This window comes from Monodelphis domestica, chromosome X, assembly GCF_027887165.1.
Source record: "Monodelphis domestica isolate mMonDom1 chromosome X, mMonDom1.pri, whole genome shotgun sequence".
Taxonomy (NCBI): domain Eukaryota; kingdom Metazoa; phylum Chordata; class Mammalia; order Didelphimorphia; family Didelphidae; genus Monodelphis; species Monodelphis domestica.
The window spans coordinates 13,251,155-13,278,768 of record NC_077235.1 but is presented as its reverse complement, the minus strand read 5'-3'; the positions used below and the strand labels follow the sequence as shown (position 1 = coordinate 13,278,768).

The window sequence follows — 27,614 nt, the reverse complement described above, 5'->3', positions numbered from 1 at the left end:
AATTTGTCTCGTTATTCTAAAGGTAATTGAATGCTTTTGGACGCTGTCATGTCAGGAGCCTCTTACATCATTTTTTTTTTGGTATTACGGTATATTTGAAGATGACACTTAACTTGCTTGTTCTATTTTTCTAAGAGTGTCGGTCTTAGACAGCTGAAGTCTCTTTCCATGCTTTGCTTTTTAAACTTCTTGAAATCAAAGAGTATTTTTTGTCTTAAATTTTACATACGTATAAAATATTGGTTAGTATTTATATATATGTGTGTGTGTGTGTATATATATATATACACATATGTATAACTTTATAGTTCCATTTGTGAAGTGCAGGCAGCATGATGTAATCAGAGTCCTTGATTTAGGACCACAGGCCTTAAATTTGAATCTGAGCTCTGTCACTTAATACCTGTGTGCCCTTAGGCAAGTAGCCACTTAATTTCTCTGGGCCTCTCTTTCCTGGGGGAATCGTGATATGACTTGTAAGGTTTCTGCCAACTCTAAATCCATAATATTTAAAACTGAATTGACCACTGAAACTGGGATACTCTCTGAAAAGATCCTTCCTTGAAATGGTTTTAGTATTTGTTGTTCAAATCTGTAATCTAAAGTCTCAACTGCTTTGCAACCCCAGCAACAAAGTTTAGAGAGATTCCATTGTTAAAATGGTCTTGTTAAAATCATTGAAATAACCATGTTTAGAATCTTTTCCTATATCTGTAAATTCCAGATAAGTATCTATCCCAGGTGTCGTACTTTAAAATCAGGATTCCTATTTAAAGGTTCATGTTTCTTAAGTTTCTCTATATCCACAGTATTATATTTAAAGCATTTGAAGAACATTTCTTGGTTGCTTGTCCAATGCCCTACTTTGAACAGTCTTATGGTTTGGGAATCCAAAAGTAATTGATGAAAGTCTTTTCCCCATGAGGAAAGGAAAACAGGTGAGGCGGGGAAAACAATTCATGCATTTAAAGATGACCGAGTTAGGAATCGGGATAAGAGGTTTTTAGCCCCAATCCTACCATAAATAGCAACAAAGGTAACAGTAATTATAGCTAGCATTTTATAAAAGATTAAGGTTTGCAAAGTAATTAGCAAATGCTATCTTACTTGATCATTATAGCAACCCTGGAATAATAGGTCCTATTATTATCTCCATTTGATAGATGAGGAAATTGAGGCAGAGAGTAATTGATTTACCCAGGGTTACACAGCTAATAAGTGTCTGAGGCTGAATTTGAATTTCCTTCTTCTTGATATTTGGGACAATGCTCTGTCCACTGTAGCGTCACCTAGCTGCTCTGGCTTTCTTCATGTGTTACCTCCAGAAGTCTCTTTGGCCCACTAATTGCTAATACTTTGATAACTTTCTATCTGAGATTTACTTGTATCTATTTTGTGTGTATCTTGTATATAGACACAAATATATCCACTAACACAAATTATTTCTTCTTAAGTCTGTAAGCATTTACTGGCTACTTTGTAGGATTTTAGCCGTTTTCCAGAAGCCTGGAATATGAATAACATTTTGTGATAACTTAAGTTCCATTCTGTCAAAATGTTGGTGTTGAGTTTCATCTTTTTTTACTTGGAGCAGTACAGAATCAGCTCACTCTTTGTGAAATCAACTTTCTGATTTCCTTTTCATCAAATCCATGCCCACTATTGGGTAATTTATTTTCATGAAACTCGATGATAATAACAGATACTGGATTGCCTTTAAGGTGAAATTGTTCTCATGTATTTGTCATGGAGAATACCGTAACCTATGAGTTTGATTCATTTAAAACAATATGACAGAAAGCAAAAACAAACAAACAAACAAAAAATCTCCCCCCCCCCCAAAAAACTGAACAACCAAACAAAACATTTTTGGTAGTATTTGGAAGTATTTGAATGCATGCGCTGTCAGCCTTTTATTTTAAAATGCTGGTTTTCCCTCCATAACATTTAATGACTTCTGGGCAGTTTTATGCGAAGAGAATAAGAATAAAAATTTATCAGCTTTCTTTATACCCATTTAAGTGCTATGCATAGTATCATTTTTAACATTAACAGAATGATTCCACTGATAGTGATCCTTGTATGCATATGAACACCAGAAAGGGGCTGCCATTTACATTCATGACTCTTCTTGGTTCAAGACACAACCTGCTACTTTTGATATTTTCCCATAATGGATTTGATATTTTCTTAGTACACTTTCACCAAAAGAATTACCTCATTCCTATCTGCAAAATGTTACATTTGTCTGTCTGCTGCTACTGTTATTTCCCAGCAGCTCCAGCTATGCTATTTTATTTTCAATTGTATGACAATGGTCCTTAAATTATCACTTTGCTCTATCTTGTTAACATTTGTGCCAGGTCAGCATATAGTCTGGGTCACAGGATTGCTTGAATTTATGATTTAAAGGTGGTTTAGGAATCATCGTCCCTAATAAGTGACAGGCTATGATTTGAATCTATGTCTTCTCACTTCAATTCGTTACTCATTCTATAATACTAGTTATTTTTTCTATACTGTTTATATATTTTCTTTGGGTGTCCATTTCCTAGTCTAGGACTAATCCCTGGCTAGCATGGCAGTGTTACAGAGTAGTAAATAGTACTTTAACTCCATTAGACTGGCTCTGGATATTTTGTGTGATCTTCTTAAGTACACTTTCCTTGGGGCAAGCACATTGCTGGATTCTTTATTAAGTTGAAGTGGGTGAAGGAACCTTGGAAAGAGATGTAGAATGCAATAATACTTTGATTCTCATCCCAGCTCTGATGCTAACTAGCTATGCAACTTTGGGAAAGTAACTCTAGACCTCATCTTTCCTAAAGATAAAGATTCTTCATCTTAAAATGAGGGTATTACATACTGACTTAGGGCTTACTTCTCAGTTCCCCATGCTTAGCCCAGAAACTTTCATTTAATATGTTTTGAATCCATATTTGTTGAATGAATGCTGACTCATTATTTAGTGTTAAATTAAATATGGTTTAGCCATAGTGCTGATAACATGTCAATAACAATTTCTGGTTTTGGAGCACCAAATCATTAAAGGGTAAGGCATTACCATTACTTTTTCAACATGTAGTTTGGTTAAGTGTTTGAAATGCTCATAGTGAGTAGGTAGGTAGTGTACCTAGACAAGTGTTGGAGGATTTGGCCGAGGCATGATGCAATGATTAAAAGAAAATGCAAAGTGTCCATTTTGTCTTCTCATGATCAAAAATAGAGGAATTATGTTGTACTTGCCTCTTTACTGAAAAAGCCAAGGCCATTTATTGCATGTTTCCTCTTTTCCCCCTCCTTCTCATCTCTAAGTCAAACTTCTTTTTTTTGTAAAAATATTTTATTCTATCAATTACATTTAATAACAGTTTTTCACATAAGTTTTCTGAAGTTATGATACAAATTGTCTCTACCTCCCTTCCCAGAGCTGGTAAACAATTTGATCTCTAGCCAAGCTTCTTGAAAAATAATTTGCTTTTGTTGCCAACATTTCCTTTCCTTGTCCTCTCTTCTAAATTCTTGGTAATATTGCTTCCAAACTGAATCATTTTTGCAAAACTACTCCCTTCAAAGTTAATAGTGATTATGTATTCAACAGATCTAATGGCCTCTTTCTCTCACTTCTCATCTTTCCTTCTTCCTGGTGTTTGACAGCATTGTCTCACATTGTCTCACATATGCTTGCTTCTCTCTGGGTTTTTATGATATTCTCTCCTGATTGTCCTCTATCCTATTTAATGGCTTCTCAGTTTCTATTACTGTATAATGCTCTGTTATGCCTCCTAACTGTGGGTGGAATCCCAAGTCTCTATTCTGGCTTATCTTCTCTCTGTCTATTCTCTGACTTGATCACCTTGTCATGTCTTCTGGTTTTATGTTGTAATTTGGCGAGGTGTGGGGGGGGTCACACTCCTTAGATGGAGAGATGAGAGTTGAAGGCAGTAAGGAAAGGGTTGATGAAAATGGTTTCCCTCACTACTTCCTCTCGGAGTCCTTGAATTACTTGAGGGAGACAAAATGTAGATCTCCTCTCGGTGAAGGCTTGCCTCTTGGTGGCCATGCCAGCCCTCAAGGGCAGCGGGGAAGTCTTCTTTACAAGGAGAGGTAGGTGGGACCTCAATCCAAATATGCACTGCTTTGGGGTGCTCACAAGCCTCCCCTCGTGTCTTCTTGAAAACTGGCAACAGGATGGAGTCTGCCAATGGGCTTACTCTCTAGATATAAATAAATGAGATTGAATTTGTTATCTGACTGTTTATTTGATTTAATTGTTGAATAGGGAAAGGGGAAGAGGTTAGACTGATTGTAGGTCTCCCTAAATCTTTTTCTAAATAATCTAATTACTGAAGTAAAAGGTTTTCTCATAGGCAGGGGAGAGGTAGAAAAAGGGAAGAGAGCACCGCTCACTGATTTTAGTTCAGTATCTCAATAGTTCATGGAAATGAAAGTCTTTGAAGAAATTAGGTTTCTTGACAGGAACCAGTGACGTTTTAAATGGGAATCCTTGATACTAGGATTTCTGTCAGTGTCAGAAATCCCCAAAGGTGACTTGAATGGCCCCTAGAAACAGCTCCTCCTTCCACTCCCTTCTGTGTCTCAGCACCCAAGACCCTGCTTCTGAGGAGAATTTCCCAGAAGTCCTTGTTCAATTTCCAACTGCTGTTCTTGCCTCATGCTCTTTACGATCCATTTCCTCCATGGTTCTTTTTTCCTACTCCCCATCATTACAGTATTATCATTTTATGCAAATAACTCACATCTATATATCTATTCTCAGTCTCTTTCCTAAGCTCTAGTGTTCGTTAACAATTTTGAATTAGATGCCCTGTTAACCTCTCAAATTAAGCATGTCCAAAACAACAATCATGTGTTCATTGGCCAAACCACCCGCCTTCTGAAGTCCCTCATTTCTTTGCAGAGAATTACTATACTGATCTTCTAGTGACCCAGATCTACAAGCTCAGTGCTCTCCTCAGTTTCTCACCCTCAGCTCCCTATTCTCTCTCACCTCTAATATGCAGGCAGTTACCAAGCCTTGTCATTTCTATGTTCACAAAATCTGTCACATGTGACTCCTTTTCTCCACTCACACAGCTGTTGCCTTAATTCAGGATCTTATGTAGCCTAGATTCTTATTGTAACCCTCTAATGGCCTCCCCATCTCAAGACTCTCTCTCCTCCAACTCCTACTTCACATAAGTTAGCTCAAGTTTGAAAACTCCTTCTATAAATTCCACTGACCCCCTATTACTTCTAGGATCAAGTATTGGCCCCTCTGGCTGGCCCCATCCTACATCTCCAGCCTTAGTCCTTCTCTCCTTTCTCCATGTCTTCTCTGGTATAGTCAAATTGACTCTCTTGTTTTTATATAGCAAAGCATCCCCTATTGCCATTCCTTTGTTCCCCATGGATGGAATTACTCTCTCATCTCCACCTCTTTGAATCCTTAGCTGTCTTCAAGATTCACTTTAAACCTTGAACACATTTTCCCTCATTGGCCTTCCCTGGTCCCTCCTGGTAGCAGTATTTGACCACAAGGTGCTTTATACTTATTTGTATGTGTTTTCTAACTTGTTAAAAGTCAAATTTTCAAGGACAAGGACTGCCACTTTTGTCTTTGTACTCACAGGACTTGGCACATAATGGGTACAAAGTTAGGAAGATCAGAATTCAAATCCTGCCTGAGATATACTGATTGTGTTAGCCTTGCAAATCACTTTATACTGCTGCCCCAGACATCTTTCTAAGTTAAGTTGTAAAACAGTTGTTTATCTAAACAGTATTATTATGGAAAATTCCCTACTCCATTGAAACAATGCCAGAGGGCTGGTCGAAAATAAGAAAATTATTTAAATTTAAAAATAATTTAAATGTTTCATAATTTAATTTTGACAATGTAAAAACATAATGTATCCATAGATTCTTTTTTTAAAACCCTCTCTTCTGTTTTGGAGTCAGTACTAACTATTGGTTCCAAGGCAGAAGACTGGTAAGAGCTAGATAATTGGACTTAAGTGACGTACCTAGGGTTCCACAGCTAGGAAGTGTCTGAGGCAAGATTTGAATCTAGGACCTCCCATCTCCAGGCCTGGCTTTCTATCCACCGAACCATTTAACTGCTCAAATTCCTAGACTCTTAACATGGTTATGTTTCTTTTCATGGTCCTTCATGGAAAGGATATAACATTTTAGTTTTTGAACTTCCCTTTTTTAATAGAGAAAAGTATAGTACTTTGACGTCTTTTGGTGGTATGGGTAGAAAACCTGCCCTGCATACTTGTCAATAATTTTAAGTGATGCTTTAATTGCATCAAAAAGCTAGTGGATACCTTGTTGTGGTACATGTGCAGAATGTCTATTTAAAAATATTCCCAAATAATACCAAGGTTAGCTCTGAAGAAGAGGAATGAGAATATATGCTTCTCTCTTCTCTGCAGAAGCTGGGGGGGGCTACAGGTGTAAATGGTGCATATAATGTCACACTCTGCTAATGTTTGAAATAATTTCGCTAAAATGCTTTTCTCCCCTTTTAAAAAAATTCTGTAGAAGTGACAGCTTTCAGAATGGGGAAGGAAGGAGAAAATATTGGGGGAAAAGGTAAAATAAAAATAAAAGATACCAATAAAATTAATGAAAAATAAAGGGTTTAGGAAAGAAGACTAAGAAATGTCTGTCATAGGGAAATGGGACCATATATGTCTTGTATCTTCTTTTGATGCCACATCTGGACATTTTCTTGAGTTGTGCCCCATGCCTGGAGTGCTCTCCCTCCTCATCTCTACTTCCGAGCTTCTCTGGCTTCTTGGAAGTCCAGGCTAAAACCCCACATTTTGCAGAAAGCCTTTCTCAATGTCCCTTAACACTAATGCCTTCCCTCTCTTGATTGTTTCCCATTTATCCTGTATAGGACTTGTTTGTATTGTTATATGGAGGGTTAAAAGGAAGGGTTCAAACTAGCTATATATATATATATATATATATATATATATATATACATATACATATACATATATGTATATATATATATAATAAAAGTTTCTTTAACTAAAAGGAGGAGGGAAGGGAAGGGAATCAGGGACTGCCTTACTTCTAATTCCATCACAGATATTAAAACCCTCAACTTTCTAAAATTATTCTGAACTAACTAATTAAAAGAGTAATTAAAGTTAGAGAGGGATATGTAGGGGCACAGACAACAGGGGCCCAAAGAAATCTCACAACCAAGAGTCCTTCTTTGCTCCAGATAGCAGTTCCAGAGAGATGTCACCAGTGCCAGCAGAAATCCACTTTCTCTGTAGCATCAGCAGTAGGAACAGGAAGAAATATCAAGACAGCCAAAGGAAAGGAACCACTGGTTTTCTGGGTCCATCCCAGAAATAAGATAGTTGTGCTCTGCTTTATCCTGACAGCAAGAGCTAAAGCAGGTTTCTCTCTCATCCAGAGTCTATCAACTGTCAGCAACTTCCTCAGTCTCCAGTCCCATCTCCTGGGAGTCCTGAGTAGAATGTTGGCCCTGTCATTGCCCTGTGGATTCTCTTTGCTTCTTGTTTTTTTGCAACTTGCTTCTTGCTTTTTACAAAGCTAATCCTTCACAACAGTACAAATGTGTTTGCTTATTTTCTCACCCCATTAGACTGTGAGCTCCTCAAGGGCAGAGCAGAGAATACCTTTTTCTTCTTTTTGTATCTTCAGTGCTTGGCATGATGCCCAGAACATAGAAGACACTTAATAAACGTTTATTGACTGATTGATTGACCACTGAGCAATTACTTGGATAATTTTTACTGAAACCCAAATTAGCTTTTATCAAGGAAAGGATAACCTCAAAAAATTTAATACGGTACTTCTGAGTTAGTGAGGACTGTGCAAGGTTTGTATTGTTTAGTTCTTCAGGCGATTGAATTCAGTGCTGAATACCTGGGCCTAGAGAGAGATACGTAAAAATGGCAGGGACTTAGTCTTGGAGGTGAGCAGGGAAACCACTATGTTCAGAACTGTTGAATGTTGTTAATTTGCTTATTTCTGCATTTATAATTATAAACATGATTTGCTCCTGGTGAAGTAAAGTCAGTTTTGTTTCAGAAGTTCAAACTAAGATTTATACACTTTAGTACATTTTAGAAAGGAAATTGAATGCTTCATAGTTACTTGATCATTAACATTATATCACCTAGCATTTCTATTAACAAGCTTTGACTCCTTATTTATGGACCTAATATGTGCTAGGTACTGTGTTCAACTCTGGAATTCAAAGGATATTAAAAACAAATAGCACTTGCTCTCAAAGAGCTCACATATTTATGGAGGATCATAGTTCTAATAGGGAGCATTCAGCCCAAGTCTTCATCACCTTTTCTGTGTCATGGACTTCTTCGCTGACCCTCACACCTTTGTCTGTCATTGGACAAAGTCAAAGGGTGCCTTCTCTGGTTCATGGTTTTAAATGAATAAAATAAAATACAGAGGAAACCAGTTACACAGAAGAGAACGGATGGAAAGAGAAGGGAATAATATATATTAAGTGCCATTCACTTTGCTAAGCATTTTTTAAAAATGCATTGTATTTATTTAATTATTTCCCAAATACATATAAAATTTATTTTAACATTTTTATTTTTTTAATTTGGAAAATTTTATTTAATTAATTTAGAATATTTTTCCATGGTTACAAGATTCATGTTCTTTCCCTCCCCTCCCCCTAACCCCCTCCCATAGCTGACATTGAATTCCACTGGGGTTTACATGTGTCATTGATCCAGACCTATTTCCATATTATTGATATTTGCACTTAGGTGATTGTTTAGAGTCTCCATCCCCAATCATATCCCCATCGAACTATGTGATCAAGCAGTTGTTTTCTGTTTGTGTTTCTTTTCCCACAGTTCTTTCTCTGGAAATCCCCAATTGATGGGCATCCCTTCAGTTTCCAATTCTTTGCTACCTCATAGATAGCCACTATTATTATTTTTGTACGAATACATCCTTTTCCTTTTCTTTCCTAACCTCTTTGGGATACAGACCTGCAGTGGTATACCTGGATCAAATGGTATATGTGGTTTTAGAGCCCTTTGGGCAGAGTTCTACAAATTTTATTTCATTTGCTCTTCTAACAACCCTATGAAATAGGTTTGATTTTATTTCCATTTTGCAGTTGAGGAAATAGAGGTAAACCTAGGTCATGTGTATTCCCAGGGTTACAAGCTAGCAAGTTTCCAAGGATGAAGTTGAAATCAAGTTTTCCTGACTCCACAATAAAAAGTCTATCCTCTTTCCCTCCAGCTGCCTCACTGAAACTTCTTTATTGTTTGAAAAACAAGTTCGTGGATCCTAACTTGAGAGCTGCTAATGGAGTTTACCATCTTCTATTTATGTATTCCTAACCTTGAACTTATCGAGGTTAAATAATCTGCCCAAGATTGCCCAGCTAGTTAGTCATATGGCACCAGCTAAAACATGTGTGTTGCCTCGTTACTAGTCCATTGTACCATATTGTTTTCTCCTAGGATGGTGATCAATTGATCAATAAGCACTAAAACAATATGAAAATTTCTAGTCTTATTAATATGGGCTGCTAGTTGGTACAGTGGATTGAGTCCCAGGCCTGGGGTCAGGAAGACTTATCAGGATTCAAATCTGGTCTCAGATACTTACTTACTAGTATTATTAATTTACTTAGAAACTGTCATCATGTGTTTCAAAATTAAAGATGGCTAAAAGAGGAGGTTTGACTTATATACGAGGATGTAAAATGATTTCCAAATCTCTGTCTCTTTGTCTCTCCCACTTTCTTTCTCCTCTATATAAGGTATATACCACATTTTATATCTATTTTGACATAGCTGAAGGTTTAAAATTTTTATTCTTAATCCATTGAAAGGCATGTCCTTTATTTTAGCTGCTTTTGGAACTCTTATTGTCATCAAAATAGTATGGAAACTGGAGTATGGATTTTCATAAATATGTTCCTTTGTAAACATTGTATCTACATCAGCTTCAAGAGGACATATCGGTAATTTGAAGGAATTACATGTTTATTAAGAATTTTTAATAAGTTGGTGGCATTCCTACAAACATTTCTGCTTTTGAATTTAATGATGCTTTACATATAAACTGGTATTTTCAACCCAATTCTTTTTTATTGACAATTATTGAACATTTCCTGTCTACTTGCCAATAGAAATTTAATCCCCTAGACTAATTACTAACCATTTTTAGCCATAGATATTCATATATACTGTAGGTTAGTTACATAATTTAAGCTAGTTTTGCTTTAGAATACATTTTGAAAATCATCGTGAAAGGCTGTTTTCTTTAATCCATTTTGGAGAAGATGTTCCTAACATTTATTGACTCTCCTTCTTCATTTTCCTTTCAAAGTGTTAAAAGAAAGAGGTCTTGACTGAAAAACTAAGGCTGTTAGTGAAGATCTATAAATCTGGAAAGTCTGGAGTTGTCTTGGCATTATGTAAAACAGACCCCTCAGGGACAAAGGGAAACTGTGAATGCCTTGATTCCTGTACTTGGATTATCCCTGTATTCGAATGGGAATAGGGATAATGGTAGCTTGCTGGCAACTTCATCCAAGGGATTCCTAAGTAACTGTGGAAACCTGAACTCATAGCCATGTGATTCTGAGACCCACTGATTCACTACCGATACAGTTGCACTAGTAGAAAGGAAAGGAGATAGTATGGCTAGAAGTGTTTTAGGGCAAGAGTACAGTGGAAGCAGAACTTGAGGTCAGCCTGCTGTTTCATAGACAAAACATTTCATTGAGTGCTGTATTCGTAGGAATGCATGCTTTTTATGGGCCTTATTCATTATTAAGAAAAATGAATGTTCTTCGTCTACTTAGCAAGGTGCTCTTACGTATTTACGTGTCATTTTGCATTAACAATTGGCATTATGTGTCAGGATGGCTGAAGAACGAATTGCATGTGATAGAGTGATAACATTGTTATGATGGTCTCAGATTCTTCATGGGTAGAATGTATTTATAGTGTTCATAAGCAGGAAGGAGCTCATTATTGCTGGAACGAGCCCCAATTCTTTCTGAGAGCTGATTGTTAAATTTTCAATGGGAGCATTTACACCTTAGAGGTGAGCAATGCTGTTAATCAGGGCTTGGTGTTTCTGATATGTTACTTGTCTTACAAAAGTAATTTAGACAGTGCTGGTTGTTAAAAATTTAGCAGCACTTTCCAGCCCTGAGAAACAGTGAATTTACAATGAGCCAGCCTCCAATGTGAGGAAAACATGATCAGTATTAGTTGATTTTATTAACGAGAAGTAGATGATAGCAATGTTGACAATGTGACCTCTGATAAGGTGTTTGGAATGGCCTATGTGCCTAGCTGGTAAGGTTAAGTTCCTCCGGACTAGCTACACCAGTGTTATTGACACAAAAGGTTTCTGAGCTACTTAGCTTAAGTCCTAGCCTGCTAGGTCAAATGAATTTGTATTGACCAAAATGAAATCATTACCTGTTGTGCCCTGATCACTTAGGGTGCTAATAACTGCATAATCTAAATTCAGTAAAAACAGAACATGTTGAATTATCTCTTGGAAAAAATACTTTGATCCAAAAAGAGTGCTTAAATAAGAATAACTTCCCAGCATCATGCCCACAAGGCTGAAATATACAATAAAATGTTTAAAATTTAAACCTACATCTTAAGAAGGAAAAGAGGAAAATGTTCATGTAACACTGTGTCTGACTTAATTTCTAAAAACTGCACATTTCTGAAATATATCTAAGCATGGTCTTGAAAGAAGGATGTATTTGAAAGTGAGTAAATTCCTTCACATATAACATCAATTCATCCCTTTATGACATATACACATACTTTGGCAGGTAAGACTTGGATCCCTTTTAATATGCCATTTTGGTGTTTTTTTGGTCCTTTGCTTCACATATATTAGTCATTTGGAATTACTCATTATAAATCTGTTGCCTGACTTACCAATAGGATGGTTGCCTTTTTTATTTTCACATTTTTAATTGCTTTGTGTCATCTCTCAGGATTACTATTTTCTTACCTTTTTATTATTTCTACCATTTTCTTTTTGATAGGCTTCATTGAATTTTACATGTTTTCATCATCTTTCTGAAACTATTAATTGATTTTGATTATCCTAAAGCATTGAAGATCTTATAGTTGAATGGGAGGTATTGCCACTCCAAGGTTTTTAAAATGCGTGTTTTTTCTTGGAATGTTAGTTTATGAAAATATATACCTTTGTGTTTTTAACTCCTGCCATTTTAAATATTTATAAGAACAACATATTTGAAGTAGATTTAGATTCATGCCATACGGCATAAAGAATGTAGCCACCGAGAATCAAAGGGCATCCTGTGATGCTTTACTGGCAAAAGATTTATGAGACTTCATATTTTATTTGCCATTTACTTTTTATCCATATAATCTAATAGTTTATACTCCTTATCTTGATCATCCATAGCTCAACTTTGTGGCAGTTATGCTAAAAGTAAAGCATTTTCAGTTATAAAATAACTGAGTTTGACAAATCTACTTCAGTATTGCCCTAAGGAAGCAAAATGTCTATAGGAATAAATGCCAATCAATAAGAGATCATTTTAAAACAGACTTTTTTCAGCTTTCCAAACCATTATCTATTCAGACTGTATTAGGTAGAATTTGGGACCTGATGGGAAGGGGGCGGGATGGGGGGGTGGGGAGGAGGAATCCCTAAAATGAAGCTGTGCAAATTAACATATGCAAACAGTGAAATTCTATTAAGTCTAAATGTCATAAGCCTCAGCTTCTACTTGGGGGTCAATGTCTTGGCATTCTTTTGGGAGGAAATAGGGCTAGAAAATATAGTAAATGTTAGGAATTGGGAGGCTTGTTGTCCTTTCATCAACTGGATTGCTGCAGAGGTAAATAGGAACAGTTAAAATGACTTTTTGGTATATGATTCTAAATTCCTCATTTAAAAATCAAAACGAGATTTGATAAGATAAAATATTACAGATCTGGAGTAGGAAACATAACTGCTATTCACTCTGAGAAGCAGAGATATTTTTAATTACTTATTTATCTCCCAAGTCCTTTGTAGTATCTCAGCTGAACCCACGAGACTTGTCCATTTCTTAGACCTTTCCAAAAAGACTATCTTTAAAGTATGTGAAGATTTCAGTCCTTTCCATAGCTGGAAATACATACTGTGTTCCTCATGGGATTAACCATATAGGCTAGAACTGGCCTTCATTATGTGAATAAATTCCTCAACTCTCAGTGGCCAGATCAGAGAAATGAAAGGAAATCCTTTTCTCACTGGGTGGATTGAAATAGGGTAGAATGAGATACAATTCATTCCAGATTAGTGTGGCCTCACTGGTAGAACTTGCACTTTCATTGGGCTTGAGCCATTCACCATATTTGACATGATTAGAACTTTGAATAGTAGATGTTGGAATACATTCCCTTCAGTGACTTCAAGGGATTTATTATTCGTACTAATCAAGACCTAGCTGTAAAGAGTTGTGAGGTATGCTCACGCATTTAAATTTACTGCTAGCCAGCCCTGAGTTGCCCATTATAATAGGTTCTGAAACTTAATAGAGAATTAAACCTGAGGAATGATTCTGAAGCTCCATTTTATACAAAAATTAAAATCCTTTATTTCTAATACTTATCTTTTCTAGATCAAGCACATACATGGATATTCAATCTTTACTATTTATAAAAGACAGCAATTTTGTTTATTATTTTTACTATGCTTTTTCTTTCAATTTCTCTTTTTCTCTTATTACTATGATTAGCATTTTTAGAACTATATTAGCTAAGATTAGTAATGGTGAAAATATTTGCCCCTGAATGTCCTCTAGCCTTTCTCCATTCCATATAATAGGTGTTCTCAGTTTTAGATACATTTTATTAATGAAAGGGCCATTTGCTAATATTTTATTCAGTATTTTAAAAACATAAATAATGAGTATTTCATTTTGTCAGAATTTTTTTTATCTGTTGATTCAGTTGTGATTTATCTCTCCCTGCTTTATATGATTTCTTTCTTCAGAGTTTGAAATGTCCTTTCCTATTTTTGAATTTATTTAATACTGAACTTAATTGTTCTTTGCATGTCTAACGGAATTCACTAGCAAATTCTTATGTTCTTGATATCATGGTAATTCCTTTGTAACTCATTCAGTTTCTTTATTTTTTTTTTTTTGGAGATTGGGTTATTTATATTCACTATTTCTTATTCTGTTAAACTGGATATTTTATCCTAGCAAAGAGTTTGTCTCTTTTTATTAGCTCCCCCTCCTCCTCCTCGAAATTTTATTTATCAATTCAGGGAGATGATTTTTTTAAAAACTGTGCTTGCCATTTTTTCAGAATCTTATCTTTTGTTTTCATTTGCTGTTTTAAAATTTGTTGCTTTTCTAAAACTTTTTTGTTGTGTTTTTATTTCACTGATCTGTACTTTATTTTTTGTTTTAAGAAATTATTTAAAGATATAAATATTTCTTTAACGATTACTTTGGCTCTTCTCCAAAAGTTTTGGTTTGTTGTCTTACAATTGAAACTTTGTTTTATTATATGTTATTTCTCTGATTTGTTCTTTGACCTTTTTATTTATGATTAAGTTATTTAGTCTTTAAGTTTGAATCCTTTTTTCAATGATTATAGCATACATTTTTAAATCGTGGGGTAGCTCTCTTTTGCTTTTCAGAAAATCTACCTAGTTCTTGTGTTTGTTTGTTTGATTTTTTTAACAGAAATGCTTGTTTGTTCTCTATTCTTTCAGAGGGCTCTTTTTTCCTCCCAAATATACTTATTCTTTCCTTTGGTAATGTATTTGCTGCATTGTTGTTTGTGATCCTTACTATGGTTCCTTGGCACTTGAACTCTTTCTGGCTGCTTGCAATATTTTTTTTCTTTTAACTAGTCAGTTTTGCTTAAGCCATTGCTGAGTGTTTTCAGTTTTATTTATTTATTTTTTTTTGTCAAGAGGTCATTGGTAGACTTTCTTCTTAGGTTTAGGTCATTTTTTTGTTTGTTTTTTGTTTTTGTCTAGGTTTTTTGTTTGCTCTTGATTTTTAAGGAGTTTGATGATCCTTAAATTATCTCTCCATTGTTTTCTAGGTAATTTTTTGTTGATAATAGATTATTCACATTTTTCTAATTTTCACTCTTTTGTAATTTTGTTTTAATATTTCATTTTGTCTGATTGAATCATACATAGTTCTGTTTACTTCAGTCTGTCTTCTAAGGAATTCACTACTTGGATAAGATTTTCTGTGTTGTTCAAAACTACTATTGTCCAGCTAAGAAATTCTACTTAACATAGAGTCATCGTTTCATTTACAGTTCCTTTCTTCTATTTTACAGCATATTTTATATATATATATATATATATATATATATATATATATATACTTATATATAAGCTCATTATATTTGATATTTTTATTTCAGAATAAAAAAATGAAAATTCAAATTCACTTCAGAAAAAACAAATGGAAAAAATAAATTGAAGATGTCCATCTTGATTTTTTTATTTGACTCAGGTTCTGCACTCCTTTTCTACTTGCTAACAAACTTTTCTATATTGTATTAATTTCCTTTACAATCTAACCTCTTTTTCCAGCATTATTACTCATTAATACTGTCTTTCTGCTATTCTCCATGGCTGGAACACTTGTACCTACTAAAATCCTCTGTTACCAGATGTGTTCCAGTCTGAGGTGACCTTTCCTAAGTCCTTCAGCTGCTAGGGCTTCTTCTCAATTCCCTCATATTGATTTTGGTGTACACTACTATATTAGTTAACTGTTATATTCACCCCACCCTCCATTAGAATGTAAGCTTCTAGAGGGTTGGGCCTATTATATGTATTTTTTAATAAATCCAGTCCCTTAACCCAGTGACTGACACATAGTAAGCATGTACTATATTAAATACGTGTTAGTTACTCAGTCCTCCTTGACTGGCAGTTGCCTAGGAAAAGGACTCACTGTGCCCAGAGGTCTTCTGAACACTCTTGCTCAGTTGCTTGTCACTGTCTTGTGAAAAGATGTGGCTTGTTTTTGTCATAGTGTCTTGTGCATATTGAATTTTTCCAACAGCTACTCACCGACTTGATGTACAAATAAGGCCTTTAGTAACTGTGGATGATAGATACTATGGGTGAAAACTTAAGGAAGGAAAAAAAAATCCCCTGGGGGGTTTTGCAGGAAAACAGCTGTTTTCATTATCTTGTTTCTTAGGTAAGGCCAAAATGGCGTTTCTGTATTAAGATTAGTTTTTTTAAGGCAAATACTTGGCAGGCACTGCCAGCATTTTAGAAAATGAGGTGAGAAAGAATACTTGCTGATGTCCCTTTAAAGGAGACTGAAGATCCTGTCTATTACTGATGATAGTAGTTCTAAAATGAACTTCCAGGGGAAAGATCTTATTTCTTGAATCTTGGTTGATATTCAGCTCTACTGATTACTTTTCAAAAGTCACTTGATGATAGCATAAGTCTTTGCCTGGATCCTGATTGTATCATGAATCATAACTTTATGCTTTCATGAGATTTACATGTAAGCATGTAAGTGAAGAATTAGTAATTTGAGTATAACTGCTACTTCAAAAATAATGGTCAGATATAAATTATGACCACTAATGGAAAGGAAACCTTCCATAGATGCTTTTTCCATACATAATTGAATTAAGTTTTCCCATGCATAATTGAATTAAATCTGTAAGCCCTGGTAGCCTGAAGCATGTTTGTCATGAAGGTTTCTCACTAATACACTCATCAAGTGATAAAATATAACCCTAACTGTTGACTCTCTGTGATATATGATTATAAATCAGCTTGTAGTAGCTCCATAAAATACACACAGATACCAAATTGACCTTAAGAATGACACATGTGGCCAGGATGCAGCTGGGCCATTGTTCTGGAGCCTCCCAGAGGAGGCCTCCCAGGAATTATTTGTATGTTCCTTTTTGTGTCAAGTTTTTGTCTGGAAAGTCACTGTGCAAACAGTACCCATTCGATAGCACCTGCTTCTATTGAAGGGAGATTGAGAGTCTTTTATTTCGAGAGCATCAGTAGCCATTCCATTCATTGCTGCACAAAGGACCTACATAAAGAAGAGCATTCCAATGACGCCTGAAACCAACTGAAACTTCCAGTGAACAGGGTCCCTTCTAACTACTTGAGCTGCATCTTTCCTTTCTTTCTTTCTGTCTTTCTTTCTTTCTTTCTTTCTTTCTTTCTTTCTTTCTTTCTTTCTTTCTTTCTTTCTTTCTTTCTTTCTTTCTTTCTTACTCTACCTTCCTTCCTTCCTTTTCATGGAATTATATCTCAATCTTGATTTTGAAAGGAGAGAAAAGAATTGATTCAGAACAATAATGGCTAAGTATTTAATTGCATTTTAAAATATAAAAAACACTGGCTAGAAAACATAATTTTAATTATTTATATGAATATTATTTTATATTTTTTAAAAATTATCAAGAAATTAAATAATAAAAGTAAAGATACCAAAATCTTGCATAGGATTTTTTAAAAAGTTTATAGAATTGTTTTAGAATAAAAATATTGTACTTATTTCTTAAGAAATATATTTGATGCCTTATTCTTTTTAGACTACATCTATATAACAAACTCTGTCCTCTTGCCTTTTTCCCTTTTTACCAGGCTTTCCTTTCTTGAACCCTTTCTACACACATTATCTTAACTTGGATCCTTATCACTCCACTGAAATGACTTTCTAGGCTCTCTTCCTCCTAATGAAACTGCTTTTCTTGCCCTAGAATGGGCACCATGACCACTCCCATATTCTTCACCACTCTCTCTTCCCTTGTATCTTTGCTGCCCTGTTGTGTTATCTTGACTTTGCTACTAACTCTCTTTTCCACTCCTCATTATCCTTTCCCATTTCCCATGATTCCTTTGGTTGAATCTCCACAGAGTTGAAATATTTTTTTTTAAATATATTTTATTTGATCATTTCCAAGCATTATTCGTTAAAGATCATTTTCTTTTCCTCCCCCCCACCCCCCATAGCCGACGCGTAAGTCCACTGGGCATTAGATGTTTTCTTGATTTGAACCCATTGCTTTGTTGATAGTATTTGCACTAGAGTGTTCATTTAGAGTCTGTCCTCTGTCATGTCCCCTCAACCTCTGTATTCAGGCAGTTGCTTTTCCTCGGTGTTTCCACTCCCATAGTTTATCCTTTGCTTATGAATGGTGTTTTTTTCTCCTGGATCCCTGCAAGTTGTTCAGGGACATTACACCGCCACTAATGGAGAAGTCCATTACGTTCGATTATACCACAGTGTATTAGTCTCTGTGTACAATGTTCTCCTGGTTCTGCTCCTCTCGCTCTGCATCACTTCCTGGAGGTTGTTCCAGTCTCCATGGAACTTCTCCACTTTATGAAATATTTTTTAATACATTGCAATACTGAGCCAATGCCATAGACTTCTTTTCAGTGGTAAGAACAAGCTCCATTTATGAATATCTCAGTGCAACACATGATGACTCTTATATTGATCTTCAAAATGAATAGAAGAATCCTTTATCTTTCCAATATTGTTTTGAGGAAAGCACTTTGAAAATATTATGTGTTCAAGGGAAAGCAATAAATGTTGAAGGAGATGTGGCAAAAATGAGATATTAATGCATTGCTGGTAGAGTTGAGAATTGATCCAACCCTTCTGGAAGGCAATTTGGAACTATGCTCAAAGGGCTTTAAAAGACTGTTTGCTGTTTGATCCAGCCATAACACTGCTGGGTTTGTACCCCAAAGAGATCATAAGGAAAAAGACTGGTACAAGAATATTCATAGCTGTGCTCTTTGTGGTGGCAAAAAATTGGAAAATGAGGGGATTCCCTTCCATTGGGGAATGGCTGAACACATTGTGGTATCTGTTGGTGATGGAATACTATTGTGCTCAAAGGAATGATGAACTGGTGGGATTCCATGTGAACTAGAACAACCTCTAGGAATTGATGCAGAGTGAGAGGAGCAGAACTAGGAGAGCATTGTACACAGAGACTGATACACTGTGGTACAATTGAACGTAACGGACTTCTCTACTAGCAACAATGCAATAATCCAGAACATTTCTGAGGGACTTAGGAGAAAGAATGCTATCCACATCCAGAGAAAGAACTGTGGGAGTATAAACACAGAAGAAAAACAACTGCTTGATCACATGGTTCGATGGGGATAGGATTAGGGATTTAGACTCTAAACAATCACCCTGATGCAATTATCAAAAATAAGGAAATAGGTCTTAATAAATGGTACATCTAAAACCTAGTGGAATTGCGCATTGGCTACAGGGTGTGCTGGAGGAGGGGAGGGAAAGAGCATGAATCATGTAACCATGGAAAAATATTCTAAATTAATTAATTAAATAAAAATTTTAAATTAGAAAAGAAAATAGCTGTTATTTTAAATATTTATTTCCTTGGATCTTTTAAGAGTATTTGTAATTAGAGGGTGTAAGGAGAGAGGTTAGCTGAAATACCTCCTAGAGCTTGAACTACTGATCTTGACACTACTGTACCTTATTTGAGCCTGTAATAATCTATTACATTTATCCACAACACTTGGTATAATGTTCTCTGCACACACTAGACTTACAATTTTTTCCTAACATGGAGTTTTTGATAGTTCTTTGACATTATGACTAGAGTCATGTCTAGCTTCCTTTTCTCTTTGCATTTCCTTTCCCCCTTGACACACTGTTCAAAAAGCAATATGGTAGAATATTCTTTTTTGTAAATCTAAGTCCATCATTCGGATATTGATGATGGTTTTGTAATATCAAGTGTGTTTCACTTATGCCCTTTGTATACCCACTGACTGTAATTTTCATTTGGCAATAAGGACAAGCAAAAAAAAATTAGAAGAAAAATCATGCCTATTTTATTTGCAATTTGTATTGGATAATGACTTCAACTTTGCTCCGGTCCCATCTACACAACAGACATTTTGCATGTGTTTTTGGTGCAGCAAAGCACAAACCTCTTTATGTACAGTAGATGGAATGTACTATGGATTGTTAATCATCAAGGTCACGTTTTCTTAAGGTACAAAATTACCATTGACTCTTCTGAATTTTTATTCAAATGCATTTTCATGGAACAGTTGAAAATAAAACTGAACCACTGATTGCACCACTCTTGAATTACTAATGATTGTAAATTAATGCTCCAGTTTATATATTATTGGGGTAGACATATGCTAAAAATACCTTGAATGTGCTTGAGGAATATTTGTACTCTAAAGTATAGAGAAAATGTTCATTAAAGACCATCTGCTTAAATGTTTTATTCCTCTTTCTTAAAAAAGTTACCATTTCTTTTTATATTTCAGTCATTTTTGTATCTTGCAAACCCTTCCTATCCTCCCTGACCCCCCCCACCTTAGAATTGAATATCAGAGCTAGAAGTACCCTTAGAAATATTCTATTCTAATCTATAACCAAGAGGAATTCCCTCTAAAAATATCTGCAAAGTCACAGATTATCTAACTTTTGCTTGAAGCTCTTCATTGAGGAGGAATCCCTCCAACCTCTATAGAAGATCAATTGTACTTTTAATTAACTTTTATTCTTAGGAACTCCCCCCCCCCCCACAACCAGTCTAAATTTTCCTCTTCAAAGCTTCTGCCCATTGCTGCTAGTTCTGCCCTTTATGGCCAAACAAGAAAAATCTAATCTCTGTCCTAGGTGACAGCATTTCAAACACTTGAATATATTGGTCATACCCTGCCCATCTTCTCTGTCTTAAAAAAACCCAATTCCTTTTGCCACTCTTTACATGGCAATGAGTCAAAGCCTTTCATCATCTTGATTTCTTTACTCTTGGTGTTTTTCACTTTATCATTGTGGTTCCTGGAAATGAACACAATATTTCACATATAGTTTTTTTTATTAAATTTTTATTTTTTTCCAGATTAAAAGTTAGTCTTTGATTTTCAATAATTGTTTTCTGACATTTTGTCATCCATTTTCTCTCTCTTCCCCTCCCCAAGATAGCAGGTTATATGATATATTTTGTACATGTATTATTATACAATGGATATTTCTGTGTTCATCATGTTGTAAAAGAGGACATATTATTTACACTGGAGAAAAATTCATGAAGGAAATGAAGTGAAGAATGGCATGTTCCACTCTGAATTCAGACTTTGTCAGTTCCTTCTATAGCAGAGTGTTTTCTGTCATGAGTTCCTTGGAATTGTCCTGGATCCGTAAATTGCTGATAATAGTTAAGTCATTCACAGTTGGTCATCTAACTATCTTGCTGTTATTGTGATCCCTGGTCCTGCTCACTTCAATTTGCATCACTTCATATGAATCTTTTCAGGTTTTTTGTGATAAGTTTGTTCATTATTCCTTATGGCACAAAAATATTCCATTATGCTCATTAAAACAATGTGTTCAGCCATTCTGTAGTTGATGGACATCCCTTCAGTTTCTGGTTCTTGGCCACCACAAAAAATTCTGCTATAAATATTTTTGTACAAGTAGATCCTTTTCCCCTATCTTTGATCTTTTGGGGATACAAACCTAGAAGTGGTATTTTTGGGTCAAGGGGGATGTACATGTAGATGACCCTTTGAGCATGGTACCAGATTGTCCTACAGAATGGTTGTATCAGTTCACAATTCCATCAATAATTTATTAGCATCCCAATATTTCTATATTCCCTCCAACATTTATCATTACCCTCTTGTTATTAGCTCATATTAGCAAGTCTGATAGATATGAGGTAGGATGTCAGAGTTGTGTTAATTTTCATTTATCTAATTAACAGAGAGTATTTTTTCATATGACTAAAGATATTTTTTAATTTCTTCACCTGAGCACTACTTCTTCATATCCTTTGACTTTTTCCATTGGGGAATGCGTTATATTCTTATAAATTTGATTCAATTCTCTATGTATTTGAGAAATGAGACTGTTGTCAGAAACTTGCAATAACTTTTTTCCTGGTTCATTATTTCCCTTCTAAACTTTATTGTATTGGGTTTGTTTGTACAAAAAATCTTTTTAATTTAGTCAAAGTTATATATTTTGTATTTCATAATGTTCTCTGTCTTGTTTGGACATAGATTCTTCACTTGTCCTTAGAGCTGACAGGTAAATGAATATAACCTTCTTAATGGAAGCTCAGCCTTTCCCTAGGTAGTCATTTATACAGGACAGAGTATTCTGGACTGAGGGTCAGGAAAATCTGAATTTGAGTCTGACTTCAGACACTTTCTAATTGTGGGACCCTAGGAAAGGAATAACCACACAGTCTCGATTTCTTCATTTGTAAAATAGGGACAAAAATAGCATCCAATTCACAGAGTTGTTGAAAGGTTCAAATGAGAATATGCATAGCACTGTGCAAACCTTAAATCCCTATATAAATATTAATTATCATCATTATCATTATCACTGCAACTCAATATCATATTGGCTTTATTGACCATCATACTATACCATTGACTGACTATGAACTAAAGATTCACTAGAACTCACAGATATTTTTAAGTGTTGTCTAATTATATTACTTCCATCTTGTACTCATAAAGTTGATTATTTTCCCCAAGTACAAGAGTTTATCCCTACTGTAGGAGATTAAACCTTATATACTAGACTATTTCATATTTTTTTGCATCCTGATTTTCTGTGGATCTGATAATGTTTACTTAACCTTCCTGCTTTTTGTTTTATGCAGATTTAAACCCTTCCTAAATGGTTATATTTTCTGAACTCTGATTTTATTTCCTCTTCACTTATGAATAAGTTCTTTAAAGAGGACTTTAATATGTAATTTTGTTTCAATTCAATTTCTTCTTAAAAGATACTATCTCTACATACTCTGATTTTTCAGAGCAGCTAGGTGGCATAGTAGATATGATTTTAGAAATGCAGTCCTTAAATGCAAGCTTCTCTTTTTGTTATTTTTATTTCCAAGTGTACTTTTTGGCTGAATCTACCCATTGTCTACTTTGCTGCCTTGAAGTAAAAACCCAGATCTTGTGTCTTAGAAGACTAGAGGAATTTGGCAGAATACGTGTCTTGAGATTTCTCTAGGAGAACTTACATTTATCAGTTTTGGAAAATTTTTCATTTTTATTGATAACTTTTTACCTTTTCTTTTCTTTTTAATGTATCTTTCCCCCTTCCTTACCCAGAGAATTGTCACTTATAACAAAAGATAAAAAGAAGAGGAACAATCGAGCAGAACTGCCCATATGGTCATTCCAAGCCAGGAGTAGATATAATTCTATACGCATGTTCCCCCCACCCCAATCTCTGCAAAGAAGGAAGGAGGGATGCAGGCCAAGCTCAGACATGATTCCAAAGTATTGTAGTCGTTTATCTTGTTTTCCTTGTTCTGCTTATTTCATTTTGCATCATGTTTGTCCAAATTCTTCATATTTGTCATTTCTTACAGTACATAGTCCATTTCATTCATGAACCATGGTGTGTTTAGCCACTTCCATTTGATTTCCATACAATTTATTTCGAGTTTATTACTACAAAAATTGCTGTTGCAAACATTTGGTTGTAGATGATACATTACTTTTGGTCTTAGACCTCTTTCAGGTGTATCCTTAGCATGTAAGATATCTTCAGTCAAAGATATGAATATTTTAGTCACTTGCTTTGAAGTGTAATTGCAAATGTATTTCCCAGAATATGGGGATGAATTCCTAATTCCTCCAATAGTGTCTTAGTGTGCCTATCAGTACACAGCTTTTTTAATATCGTTTTTCTTTCAACATACATATGTCAAGCACTAACTGTGAGCCTGTGAGGTAGATGTTGTCCCCATTTTGCAGATGAGGAAACTGAGGCTAAAGGAGTTAAAAATTATTTGCCCAGGGTTACATATTTGGCAGGTGAGTAAAACAGGTTTCAAATTCAGTTCTTCCTGTTTCCAAGTCCAGAGCTATATGCTTTTCCCGAAGGAAATAAGGAATAAAGGAGACTCAGAGATTTTTCATCAGAAGGAAACTTATAATTTTCTTTTGTGGTTGGGGGTGGGGGGAACAGGAAAGTGGACCAGTGATTTCATCTGCTTCTCACTTAAAAAAAAGAGCAAACACAGAGATCTCAAATACCAAGGAGATAAATAAGGAAAGAATTTTTTCCCATTTTAAAAGCATGATGGATGGATTTGTTTCCTGAACTTTAAAGCATTTAAAAGGAGTCTAAAATTACATGTAGCTTTTCAGCAAAATACATGTATTACATAAAGCAAGATTTGTCTGTATATTTTCCTTAAAAAGTATCTGACATTACTGGACAATACTTAGGTTGTTAGACATCGTCCACATGAGGCTTGTTAAAGAACAACAAATAATAAATTTGTCTGGTTACAATCTGCAGGTGAAGAACAATCTTGCTTTGTTATTTCTATATATAGCTTTATTTTTGTCTTTCTATTGTAAAGATCAAGTCACTTTGTCACTCCAGAGTTTTAGATTTTGTTTTTATCCATTTTAATATATCAGATTCAGAAGCTACCAATACTAATTGCTTTTCCACTTCTTTTCCTTAAAAAATTAATCTGAGTGTACTGATAGAAGACTGTTGACACTACTTGACCTTCATGTATACTTAAGGTTCTCCCTAGAGGCTAATACCCATCTTTTTATTTTTGTTTAGAAAAATGAAATTGCACAATGACATGATTAAAACTAGTTAGTGACATTAAATATTAGGAAACATTCTATCTCAATTAGGTTTCACTCTAGAGACTAATACCCATTTTTTTATTTTTGCATCAAAAAATGAGATTGCACAATGAGGAGATAGTTAAAACTAGTTAGTAACATGAGATACTAGGAAAGATTCCATCCAATATAGTCTTATTTTCCAAAGTCTGGAAATACGATGTGACACCAGTAAGATGCAAGACCTATTAAATGGAGTCTGCTGCATTGGAACACTAGTAAATGTCTTTTTAAAAGGTCATCGCCATTAGTTCCTCTTTTGCTGTCCTTGAAATTTTTTTAAAGATCACTGGCACACCATAACTTAACTTTTAACTAAATTAGAGAACTTTATGAATTATTTAAAACCTTTAAATTTTTTTAAAGCAGTGTGAATATATGAAATATATACACATTAAAAAAATGTTAAGCCATAGATGAGACTTGAAATTCATTGTCACAAAATTAATTAATTTCATAGGGTCAATTACTTAAGAATCACCTTATTCACTTTCTTTATGGTTGGTAGGTAGGGATAATTTTTAAAAAAAGCTTTTGAGCATATGAGGGCCACTTAAAACCACATTCTAATTTCAGTAATGAAAATGAAGACATGAGTGTGTAACGAACTACAAAATCTAAACTATAATATGTACCCATTTGTAGAAGACTGGAGTAATTTTAATTTGCTTTTTAAAAATGTTTTTTATCAAGAACATGAAATAATGGATAAAGGAGTACCTCAAAATGTGGAAGTCCTAGATTCAAATATACTAATGAAGGCTCAAATCCAGTTGAAATTGCTCTCTTAATTTAAATTTTTATCTCATTTTTTATTTTTATTGATTTTGTCAATGAAAAATTTATTTTCCTTTTGTGTCACTCTCCATGAAAATATAGATCATGAGATAAAACTCATTCTCCCATTGCCTGTTTCTCTTTTTCATTTATTTTCAAAAATAAATTTTTGTTCATGTAATTTCTTTTTAAATCACCAGAATTCTCCTCAATATTTATCTGTCTGTCTCTTAGTAGAGACCCACATGAATATATTGAATAGCCTTTTTTTGAAGACAAAAAAAGAAAGAGGAAAAAGATCAGTATAAATGATGGCTGCATTGAAAAAATCTGGAAATATGTGTATTATACAAGACCTGTGAACCTTCCATATTGGCAGAAGAGCCATATCTCTTCTTTTGAGTCATCTTTTGTTCTGCATACATTTTACAACATTAATGTGTGTATAATATATGTATTTGTGGTTTATTCCTACCTTTTAAATTGTTATAATCATTGTATTTTTCCCCTTGGCTCTACTTCATTCTGCCTCAGTTTATATAGATCTCTCTCTGTTTCTCTTAACTGTATTTTTCACTTTCATAATTTTGTACAGTCCTGCAATATTCCATTGTGTTCATGTGCCATTCTCTAATAAGTAAGCATCTTTGTTTTGCTTCCAGTTCTTTTCTATCATAGAAAGATTCTGTTATAAATATTTTGTGTATATAAGCACTTTGTTCTTATCAATGACCCCTTTGGGTTATAAGTTTAGTAATGGAATTGCAGTGTCAAAAGATATAAACATTTATTCGCTTTATTTGTATAACTCTATATCATTTTCCAAAATGGTTGTACTGATTCATAGCTTTATTAGCAATTCACCAGTGTGCCTGTTTTCCCATAACACCTCCACCATCAGCAATTTCCATCTTTTGTCATCTTGGCCAATTTGTAAACTATAAGGTGAAACCTCTGGGCTATTTTAATGTGCATTATTATTATTATCATTATTGTTATTATTATTATTTTAATGACTTGGAGCATTCTTTCTATTATTCCCTCATATGTTGTCATCATTCAGAAATGTTTGAACAAAGGAAAAGAAAAGAAAAAAAGAATTACTGTTGATAAGCAAGAGTACTTTTTGCATCCTGCAACTTTGTGGAACCTATTAATTATCTCAATTAATATCTTTGCAAATTCTCTAGTATTTTTCTAAAAGTGCCATATCTTAACTAACTAAAATAATTTTATCTCTGTTGTCTATCTTTATGCCTTCAATTTCTTTCTCTTATTGCTACTGCTAACATTTCTGGAACTATTTTATATAATAATTGGGAAATTGGACATCTTTAATTTACCGAGTTTCTTGTGTATCTCCATTGTGTGTGTGTGTGTGTGTATATATATATATATATATATATATATATATATATATATATATATATATACTACTAGGCTGTTGGTTTGATATGGATACTCTTTAGGACAATGTTACTATGCTGCTATTCCAACTAGGATAATCTCCTGTTTTGGGTTTTCTGGACCCTGGGAAGTGAGGGGTGGGTTCGAGTAGAGTCATGTGGGTAGAGTTGTGTAGCAATATTGAAGCTTGGAAGGTGGTTAGGGAAAGGCTTAGGCTCAAGCAAATAGGGGTTAGGGATCAGCCTTTTTGTTGTATTGTTACCTTGTTAAGGTTTTTGGTGCCCTTGATTGTGGAGGCAACCAAAATGACTTGATCTCTTACTTATAGTCTCTGTTTTTGAAAGGCTTGAGAGGTTGTAAGGAGCAGTGAAAATGTCTAGGCCTCCATCTTGTTGGTCCCATAACCCCAAATCTCTCAATCATATCTTTTGTGGGTTAGTTTGTAATTTCTTTAGTGAAGGGATTGCAGAATTTCTTTGTACCACTAACCCTAACCGTAGGGCATAACACAGAGTGAGTACTAAAGGAATGTTTGTTGTGGTGGTTTTTACATAATCTACATTCTCAATGTATCCTTCCCTCTGCCTTCTCCCTGTAATCCTTTATGAGGAAGAAAAAAGAATGGAAAAAATGAGTTCCTTAAAAACTAACCAACAGTTTGGAAAAATCTGACACTATCAATATTGGCCCACTCATACTAAGAA

The 27,614-nt window shown here is 34.7% G+C and overlaps 1 protein-coding gene across 5 annotated transcripts in view; it reads left to right on the top strand.

Moving 5' to 3' along the window:
• Positions 1-27,614, top strand: part of DIAPH2 (diaphanous related formin 2) — a 931,826-nt gene that overhangs the window by 296,846 nt on the left and 607,366 nt on the right. The gene's annotated exons all lie outside the window — the stretch shown is intronic.